Below are 9,534 nucleotides of genomic sequence, written 5' to 3'. Positions count from 1 at the left end.
TCTGGAACCAACTTCCAAGAGAAGTGGTGCTGGCTCCTACCCTGGGGGTTTTTAAGAGGAGGTTAGATGAACACCTTGCTGGGGTCGTTTGACCCCAGTACTCTTTCCTGCCATGGCAGGGGGGTCGGACTAGATGATCTACTCAGGTCCCTTCCGACCCTAGAAACTATGAAACTATGAAACTATGAAAGGGCAGATTCCCCTGGGTGTGGTGCAAGGGAGCTGGAGTGTGTAGGACTGGGAGGGAATTTGTGTGTGTTTGGGAGGATTTTTGTTTTCTTCTATGCAGGTATGGAATATGGGTTGGGAAGTGAGGTTGGGTAGGGTAGGAGGAACTTCCTGGTGAGAGGTGGGGGAGCAATGAGGTGTAGCTTGCTTTTGAATGCTAGAAGTTGAGGAGAAATGTTGTTTGTTAGATCTTGTTTTAGTAGTTTATTCTGTTTCTATATAGCTTTTTTGTCTTTTATTGTAAACTGCCTTGAGCCTTTTTTGGGAAAGGCAGCATACACATTGGATAATAAATACATTTCCACTTACTATTTAGGACCCAGTCGTGGCGTTTTGACTCAGCCAAGGCTCACAGTGACGTCTCAGGGGACGTTGTCAAAGGAAGGATAGATGAACTGAGCCCTGCACTGACAATCAGTAGAAAACCCTTCCCGCTATTTTAGCTTCATGTTAACAAAGCTGGGATAGAAGGCAAAACAAAAAGAAGCCCCCCCCCCCCAATGACTCATTGTAATGTGACTATGGTAAAACAATGAATTTCTTTTCACAGTAATTACATTCAACATTACTGTATTTTCTTGCACATAATCCACACCTTTCCTTCTAAAACCAGCTGGGGAAAATTGGGGTGCCAGGAAAAGAGATTCCCAGGGTCTGGAAATTTGCCAGGGATGAGTTGGGGGAGGTGGCTCTGCCATGGCCATTAGCACTGCCACCGCTCCAGCCCCATCAGCAAGTTCCCAGGACCATGGAGACAATTCTCCCCAACCACGCACTGGATTATGCTGGTGCATGGGGCTGATATGTAGCTGGACTTGGCACGCTGGGTCCAACCCAGCACATGGCCTCAGACCTGACATGACAGTCTGACCCCTCACACTGGCTCGGAGCCATGTGCTAGCTCTGGGGCCTTGTGCTGTTCTGACCTGAACTTGGTGCACAGTCCTGGGTTTGGCATGCAGTGCCAGAGTGCATGGGATTGGGCCTGACATGTGGCTTTTGAGCCAGCATACAGTCCCAGACTCCCTGCATAGTCCCAAGATCAGTGCATAGCCCTGCAGGCAATGCATGGGGTTAGACCTGGCATGTGTTTCCTGAGACAGCTCACTGTGTGGTCCTCGGCTCTGGTGTGCGGCCTTGGACCTGGTGTGCTGGGTCAGTCCATGGGCCCAACCAGTGTGCAGGGCTGGCAGTTGGCAGAGTAGCTCCTGCCACTTGCTTAAGTCGATCAAAGATTTTTTTTCCTTCAGGCTCCCCTTTAGATTCAAGGCGTATACTATATATGGGGGCATGCTCTATGCAAACAATACAGTATTACTTTAGTGTCAAATCAGTGTAAACGTCACATGCTGCCTTAGCAAAATGCAGGTCCTGCTTCCAGCATAGTGCCTTCCTACAGAGAATCTTTTCTGCTGCAAAGCTGGCTGACACCTGCATCTTTGTGAATAGCTTGCCATCAGACTTATCTTCATCTGAAAATGCTTCTTTTTAAAAGAAATTACAATTCTGTGGGGGGTTTTCGTGACCAGAGCTCATGTGCTGGGAGGGTTGTGATGACTTTCTTTTCATAGCTTTATAGTGGCCTATAGTTATGCTCTAGAAACAAATGGCTTTCAAGCAGTTTGAGTAATCAGACCCCTGCTAGGTTTACTCTGAACTAATTAACTCTCATCTACTGGAATTATTCCCAGCCCAGCTGATCGCCTAAACAGCTCTAGCTTCTCTTGAGAAGCTGTGATTGGGTGGTGTGAGGATACATAAAATAGTCTCCAGAATAAGATTTGTTGCTAAACAGAACTAGATTTGAATGTGGGGATGTTGTGCAAAGTGATGGGAAACTTGATTTGGCTGCATTTTGCCCCAATATTTTCCCTGTCCCGTTGGCACACAAGGTCCCTACCTACCCCTAGAAGGGATGTGGTATGTTGTTTAGGAACCCACAGGCTCTCAGCACAAGTGAGAGCCCAAACTGATCAAGTGCTGTGCGTCTTTGCAATGGTAGTGGGATTGGTGGCTGATTAAACTATTGCTATGTGGATGTTCCAGCTGTTGACCTGTGTGTACATGTATAAGAGAAGAGCTATGGTGCAGTACAAATTATTCTAGCCAGAGGTATAACATGCTGTAAAACATTCCACGTGACACCTGTATTATGTAGGCAAGTGTAATTTTACCTAGTTCTTCAGGTAAGGGTCTGAGGCATGGAAAGTTTAGTTTCTTGCTTGAGGTCATGGGCTGGGGGGTGCCTGGAATCATCTCAGTCCAGTTACTAGAAAACACTACCTCTTTAATGCTAAAGGATACAGTTGGTTATTCTTTGAAATGCAGGTAGTCAATGCACAGTCCAGCATGTATTTTCTTCCACAAGAAGTTATACATTGACTAGTTTCACTAATAAAGATTCTCATTAGGTAAGTGTTACCAGAGATGAGAGGTCACTTTGTTTTCCAGTGGCAAGCTCCTGTGAATCTAGCTGACTTGTAGAGATGCTAATGCAGTTCTCAGTTATAGAAAGCTTTTGATATTCCTTGTCTAGCTTTTCCTTTAATTTCAGAGAGGCTCTCTCCACCTTAATTCTGGTGTAGGAAGTCCAGACCTGGAGATAGCTTTCCAGTTTCATAAAAGGGCAGTGAGTGGGCTGCACTGGCTGAAGAAGCTTGATTATTAAGGTGCCAGGTGAACTCTGCCCTGTTACTTTGGACATTATGCATGTGCTGACTGCTTTAACAGCAGTCTGTTTTCTTTGTCCTGAATATCCAAACTGGAATTTCCGTTTGACTTTCTCAAACAGCCCCTTTTTCAGTGGTGAGCCAAATCACATTCCAGATTTGAATGGATCCCCAATTAATGTTTTTAGAATTCAACTCTGGAGATGAATATTTCAGCAAGGGCCTAGCTGTCTGCACATTTCTGTTCCTCACTGATCCTCTAGATAGCAAAGAGGAAGAGGCAGGGAGTCAAAGATAGATGAGCTGTGATTTTTTTTTAAAGAGGTGACTGACTTCTAGGTATCTGAATATTATGTAGAGTCCATCCTATGTGAAATGGCAGACATCCTGGGTACTCTGGGAAATCACAGCCTGTCTGCTGACTGCTGCCTCTGGCTGATGCTTGACTTTTTTCTAATTATCCCAGATTAGGTGTTTTGTTTGTCTCCTTCCCCCTCAACTGTCTCTGCACTTTCTTCCACACCACACCTCATACTTGAAAGGCCCTCCCATTAACAACAACAACAAAAAAAGAAATGTTCAACCTTTCAGAGTATTTTTCCTTTCCTCCTTCCATTCTTCTGCCATTGTCTAAAGCCCCAGTTTTGCAAGTTACTCTTTGTTGCTTTCCAGGAATGCTTGTGCAGAGCCATACTCTAAAGACACTAGGGTCTTAATGGTGGACTTTCTTAAATGGCCAGCTACCTTTTCAATTGAGTTATCTTTGCACTTTCAATGTACCCAAGATCCTGTGATCCTGGCACCACCTATGAACAGAGCTATGCAAATAAACTCGTTTCCCAATAGGACTGTAAAACTACTAGTAGAGGATAAAAACTTTCAGCTGCCATCCACATGGAAGAGGGTAGTGATCTCTGCAGTCCTGAGCTCTCCCAGATTGTCCAGGGGGACAGCAATTCCAGATCTCCTCAGGGAACAGATTTATTACTGAATTCTTGTATGTCCAGGGCTCATCCAAAGCAGCATAGTACTTCCATAGACATGGATTGTACATAATTAGTGTGCTGGCCCCAGGTTCTTTTGCAGGGGGAACTAGAACTTCTGTTGACCATTGCAACTGGGAGGTGGTGTGCAGAGGCACACAACAGCACTGGGGGGGCAAGAAACTTCGTTCCAGTTAGGCTGCCTTGTGTTAAGGGCCCAAAGTAACTTGAAAGCTATTAACTGTAGATTGTGCTGAGTTCTGGCATAGAATAGCACTCAAGTGACCACACCAACTGCCGTAGCTCTTAACTAGGAATTCTGGGAGGATGATGTATTTTGGGGTAATACAAGCATGTCTAGGCCAATTTCTATGTCCCAGCTGCAGAAACAGCTTCTTAGGATCTGGGGCAACTAATGTCATAAAGAGCAGATCTGAGGCTATTCTACTTTATACCAGAGACTGGCATCATAGCTGCTGCAGACATCCCCTGGAGCAAGAAATGTAAAGCTGACTCAAAGTTACCTTTCTTCTACATCTTCGTACTGCACCAAGAACAAGCCCTTGCCTTGAGAATTTTAATATTTACCTAGGTTAATGTCTCTTTTTTGCTAGGATGTAGTCTGGAGAAGGATTCAGACCAGAATGGTCCTCAGACCTAGGCTGCTCCAAATGATCAGCCAGAGAGAATTGAAATCACATCTCTGATGCCAAATCCACTGTGGCGAAGTGGGAGGTCCCTGACCAGTTCCAGTGCTGGTTTCCCACTGCCTCTGGGCATGCTACCTGCCTCTCTCCTGCCACGCCTTGCTGTTAAGTAGTTAGCTGGTAATTAGATGGGAGACTGCCCTTCAAGGGCCCTGATGTCTAAAGGCCAAAAATACATGCTCCTACCATCCCTTAACGTGTCCCATGCTTTGCAGATGTTTCTAACAGCTGTGCTCTGCTCTGGCCTGAGGCCGGGCCCAACTCAGCACAGTGTTAGCCCTAGATTCATAGATTCATAGATTAAGGGTCGGAAGAGACCTAGTAGATCTTCTAGCCCGACCCCCCGCCAGGGCGGGAGAACAACAAAAAACCCCAAAAAGAGAAACGGGACTCAAACGAGTCCAGCCAGGTAGGCATCCAGCCTCTTCTTAAAGACCCCCAGGGTAGGGGCCAGCACCACTTCCCTTGGAAGTTGGTTCCAGCTCCTAGCCGCCCTAACTGTGAAGTAGTTTTTGCGGATGTCCAATCTATACCTCCTCTCCATCAACTTGTGCCCATTACTCCTTGTTATGCCAGCGGGCGCTAGGGGAAACAGCGTCTCCCCCAAACCCTTCTGGTCCCCCCTAGTGAGTCTATAGACGGTCACCAGGTCCCCCCTCAGCCTTCTCTTGTGGAGGCTGAATAGGTTCAGGTCCCGCAGTCTCTCACTGTAGGGTCTGCCCTGTTGTCCCCGGATCATGCGGGTGGCCCTCCTCTGGACCCTCTCCATGTTGTCCACATCCCTCTTGAAATGGGGCGCACAGAACTGGACACAATACTCCAGCTGTGGCCTGACCAGCGTCGCGTAGAGGGGGAGGATCACCTCCTTGGCTCTACTCGAGATGCACCTGTGGATGCACGACAAGGTCCGGTTAGCCCTGCCAACCATGACCTCGCATTGTCGGCCCATGTTCATCTTGGAGTCAATAATGACTCCAAGATCCCTTTCTGCCTCCGTGCTCTCGAGTAAGGAGTTCCCCATTGTGTAAGTGTGCTGCTGGTTCCTACTGCCCAAGTGCAGCACCCTGCACTTGTCCGTGTTAAAACGCATCCTGTTCCTGTTAGCCCACCCCTGTAACCTATCCAGATCCCTCTGCAATCTCTCCCTCCCTGCTAGCGTGCTCACCTCCCCCCAGATTTTGGTGTCATCAGCGAATTTAAACAGGTTACTTTCCACCCCATCATCCAGATCGCTGATGAAGAAATTGAACAGCGCAGGCCCCAGGACCGAGCCCTGGGGGACTCCGCTACCCACCTCCCCCCAGGTTGAATATGACCCATCCACCACTACCCTCTGAGTGCGACCCTTCTAACATTCTGCCCTATTATGGGCTACACTTGTACCACTGCCCTCTCACTGAGGCCTCTCTCACTCCACCAGCTCTCACCCAGTTTCTTTCATACCACCCTTCTGGGGCCTTATTCATACCACCCCTCCTTTTTCTGGGGCCACACTCACTCTGCCCTATCCCAGGGGGGGTCCTCGGGCTCGGTTCCCATCACTCTCTGGCCAGCAAGCACACGGTCTTTTGGATATCTCCTGCTACCCTCATCTGAGCGAGCACTGGGCGGTTTGCAGAACACTGGTCTGAATCAGCCTCTGGTCTCTCACCGGGTCACCCACCCAGCTGCTCTCAATCCAGGGGCTTCTGACTTGCCCCATTGTTTCCCTGCAGCTTCTCCTCTGCCTTGCCTCCCAATCCAGCCCATCTGCAGCCTCAGGCACCCAAAAGCTTACTTAGACCTAACATAGCCCCCATACTAGCAGGACCTACACTCAAGCCCCCTACCAAACTCACACCCCTACTCTCCAGGGTCTTATCTCATGCCCCCTGTGTTCACAGAGCCTCACAACTACCACTCTCTACTTGCCCCTCTCTCCAGGGCCTCAGAACTGCCCCTCTCATGCAGGCCTTCAGGTACCCCTCTGCACCCCACTCTGCACCTCTGCCTCCACTGAGGCACATACTCTGCCCCCCACTCTGGGCCTTGGGTCAAACACCCCTGCAGGCTCAGGTGCAACTCATTGGTGTGCCTAGCCCACGACCCTCACTCTCTGGGGTACCACGCCCCACAGAGGCTCAGGTGGCCACAGCTGTGCTTGCCCCCCTCCCCCCGGGCTCAGGTGCCACACCTGGGCGTGCCTGGCCCTCTACTGCCTCAGGTGTTAACCCACCTGAAGGCTGGGGCTGGGGTTAAAATGCCCCTCCTCACCTTTCACTGGAGAAGTAACTGGCTTGGCATTTCCTGGGGGCTCCCATGCCACTAGAAACCCCACTAGGCCACCCTTACCTGGCAGGGTGCAGTTTTTGGTCATGCCCAGGACCAGGAGCCTCCAAACCATCCCCATAAGCTCCTGCTCTTACCTCCTAGTTGTTACAGGAGCAGCAGCTCCACCAGGAGATGTTCTTTCCATGGTGTCAGGCAGCAAAATTGCTGCCTTCAGCTCTGCTGGCCTGTATCTAAAATGGCTGCTCAGAGATGGGGCATCACCTGCCACCAGCTCTTGGAGTGGCAGACACCAGATGTGCTCTGCCACCCACCTTCCCCCTTAAAATGGTTCCTGGGGGAGCTTTTCCCTACTGCTCCGCAAGCTTGTAACAGCCCCAGAGTGGTGAGCACTCTGCTGGTGCTCTGCCACACCCACCCAGGCATTTCAATGTTGGCTGGTACAATACAAAGCTCCTTTCCCCTGACTGGGTAATAATGACAGGAGGCAGCCTGACCATGCGTTTTTAACCCTGTGGAAGGCCAGTCAGCATCTCAAAGGATCATGCTCACATTGGCTCATGGTAATACAATCTACCATGGGCATTAGATAGATGCCCTAGAGCAGGTTGTTTATTGCTTTGACATTCTGAACTACATCCTTCCTGTCAATTACAAATTTCTGGAATAAAGCAGATGCGAGCTTCATTGTACGACAATATAAGATTGCTACTGTTTAGGATTATTTCTATTTACTTTGAAATCACTAGAGGATGTGTACAATGTGCAGCTTTGGCCCATTATTTGTTCCCTGGGGCAGCAGCCAGCCAGAGGAATCAGAATGCAAAAAATTTCCATGTTCATTTAGTCATGCCTGTCAACCTTTGCCCAGAGAGACTTGATCTGTGGTGAGGACCAAGGGATAATTAGATTTCTGCCTGTTCAAGTTTAGAATCTTTATGACTCAGCACAGCTGGCTCAGTTAAGTAGCATTCTCGTGCTGTTCAGGGACTTCACTAAAGAAAACTCAAGCTCATTACACAAGAGCAAAGGAAAGTATATTATTAAGTGATATGCTGTTTTTTTCCACATTAAAAAGGAATTAAAAACAGTCTAGCTCACTCAATTATCCCTGTATTTAGGTGCCTATAATAATGATTTTCTTGGAACAAAAGTAAACTTTACTTAACTGTACCTCTGTGGCTTTGCCCATTTACTCTATAAAAAGGTGCTTTTCCTGGACCAAGAGATTTCATCATATATTTTGACAAGAAATAAGCAGCCTGAAAATAATGCTATTTAAATTCCTCTCCACAACACCTGTGTGTACACACACACACACATGCACACAATCATAGCACATTGTGACATTCGGAATAATAATACATGCTAAGAAACTGGAGGCCTAGGGCCCTATCTCAGTGGGAGAAGACGGTCTCAATACCTCAAAGAGATGACTCTCATTAGATACTGTAGCATGAGTGAGTTCTAAGATTTTCAGAAGTGATTCATGATTTCAAGTGTCTCAGTTGGGTATTCAACCTGATTTACCTGGAATGGACCCAATTTTCAAAACGATATTAGTAGAATGAGTTGAAAATCGTCTCTCAGGGTCTGATTCTGTCCCACTTTTTGGGCATTTAAGTGGATTCATACGCCCAAGTACAAGTCTGTTCTACCTTGTTCAGGTTCTGAAAATTCATTCGTGCATCTATATTTGTAATATGCCATCAAACTAACTTTAAGCCTGAGCCACAAAATAGCAGTGGGGAGGAAGAGGATGCATCCAACTTTTGTATTACTGTTGTTTCAGGGCTTAAGCAGTGTGGAATAGAATCACATTTAGGTCCCTGCGGATGACTAATAGGTGGAATAGACTCTGGACCCCAGGTACTTCTCCATAATGTGGTCCAGACAATACCAGTACAAGGTTCCCCTTACTACTTCCAGGTGGGGTTAAGTGTTTGCAGAAGCCTATTGCAGTCTGTTTGCATGTAACATAAATATGTTTTAAAGATATAGTTAGTATATGTAGACTAGGGGTTGGTCAGAAAAAGGTCCTTAGGTAAAACTCCTTTGAAATGGAAGTGTTTGGATTTCAATTGTTGCATCCAAAATGCCCCCTGTAGTTTTGATTCCATATCAAGGACATGGAATCAATATCAGGTTCAGGTTTGATTCCATATCAGGTTCAGGTATGGGTGAAATCTTAAAAGAACTGCAAAGTAGCTTCTTCCCTGGTTTTTTCCTTCCTATCTTTGTCTTCCTAAATGTACCTGTGATAAAAAAAACCCTCAGATGTGGGGGGTTTATATAGAGTAGACTTTTTATACCTGAGCTGAGACATGCATTTGAATATGAGGCAGGTTTTTAAGAAGTTATTTCAAGTGCTACTAAATTGGATGTGAATAAAAATGTAGGATTATAGTATGGGATTGGAGGATATGACTCTTGCTGTTTGATACCTTTTTCTGTTTAATGGATTTTTTGTTTCATATGTTTTATTGTTGATGAAGGTGGTAACTTGTAACTTTTAAAATCAGTGTTTATTCCAATTTAATATAGAATGACATCTGGGTAATAAACCCAACAGTCGTCTGTATGTCTTCCTGCAATGAACGCATGAACTATTGCCTTCTGAGAATGTAATGTCTGTCCTGCTAAAATGTGTCTGACTAGCTTTCCAGTGGTCACACCCTA

At 46.8% G+C, this 9,534-nt stretch overlaps 1 long non-coding RNA gene across 1 annotated transcript in view; it reads right to left on the bottom strand.

Moving 5' to 3' along the window:
• LOC109296888 overlaps positions 1-7,214 on the bottom strand; it is a 31,149-nt gene extending 23,935 nt beyond the window's left edge. Inside the window, exon 1 of the long non-coding RNA XR_002097090.1 lies at positions 6,993-7,214. This is a non-coding gene — a long non-coding RNA (uncharacterized LOC109296888). The remainder of the gene's footprint in view (positions 1-6,992) is intronic.
• Between the last annotated feature and the right edge of the window lie 2,320 nt (positions 7,215-9,534).

Source organism: Gavialis gangeticus, unplaced genomic scaffold (assembly GCF_001723915.1).
Source record: "Gavialis gangeticus isolate Ggan-Ray unplaced genomic scaffold, GavGan_comp1, whole genome shotgun sequence".
NCBI lineage: Eukaryota > Metazoa > Chordata > Crocodylia > Gavialidae > Gavialis > Gavialis gangeticus.
The sequence above is the reverse complement of the archived record's forward strand: the minus strand, read 5'-3'. Positions and strand labels throughout refer to the sequence as shown.